Source organism: Physcomitrium patens, chromosome 17 (genome assembly GCF_059467195.1).
Source record: "Physcomitrium patens ecotype Gransden chromosome 17, ASM5946719v1, whole genome shotgun sequence".
In the NCBI taxonomy this organism is placed as follows: domain Eukaryota; kingdom Viridiplantae; phylum Streptophyta; class Bryopsida; order Funariales; family Funariaceae; genus Physcomitrium; species Physcomitrium patens.
The window spans coordinates 5,615,001-5,615,707 of record NC_143426.1 but is presented as its reverse complement, the minus strand read 5'-3'; the positions used below and the strand labels follow the sequence as shown (position 1 = coordinate 5,615,707).

General features: G+C 39.6%; 1 long non-coding RNA gene across 1 annotated transcript in view; it reads right to left on the bottom strand.

Annotated features, from left to right (window-relative positions):
• Positions 1-330: 330 nt before the first annotated feature.
• The window catches only part of LOC149987524 (uncharacterized), a 1,087-nt gene continuing 710 nt past the window's right edge, over positions 331-707 (bottom strand). The window contains exon 3 of the long non-coding RNA XR_016497866.1: positions 331-707. This exon is cut by the window's right edge and continues 7 nt beyond it. This is a non-coding gene — a long non-coding RNA (uncharacterized LOC149987524).

The following is a 707-nucleotide window of genomic DNA, read 5'->3' as shown; positions in this document are numbered from 1 at the left end:
TGTATGAGAGGGAAGTCTCATTTATGCGAAATCAAAAAGGCTTTTAAGTACTTGTAATGGTCCCTACACATCTTAGACACATAGTTTCGTGAAAATTCCAGTCAAAAGTTATTTCTTTTCCTTTGCTTTTCTTTTTCGGGGCGGGGTTGGATTTAATCGGCATGGGTGTGACAAGCAAACGCTACACCCCTGCTATGAATTTAGACACAATCGCTATGACGCATAAGAATACTGATCCATAATCTCCCATGAACTGAAAGTTTGCACGACCGTAAGCTGAAGGTCTAAGAGGGCATTACAAACATAAACCAGCAGTAACATCCAATAATATACGTGGCCAAAGACACTATTGTGATTTTTGAAGGAATAGGGAAAACTTATGATATACCATGAATAGAGTCAAGCATGTGATGCTCAGCCACCCCCTATCAGGTCGTTTAGTCTGAAAGCTCGTCGAAGATTAGGCATCTTACGACATGAATGCACCGAGATTCCTCAGCAAAAATACGCGGTATAGAATACGAAACCAACACCAGCGACGGTGTAAAATGCTGTAACTATTTACGTACCTACATTCAACGTCATGATGCAACCAGAAACCTGAAAGATTTACACTGTAGAACATCATGATAGTTGATCTCCAAAAATCTAGAAGTTGAAAACATTACAAGTACCCACAAGAATTTGGACGTTTCTCGATTAAATTG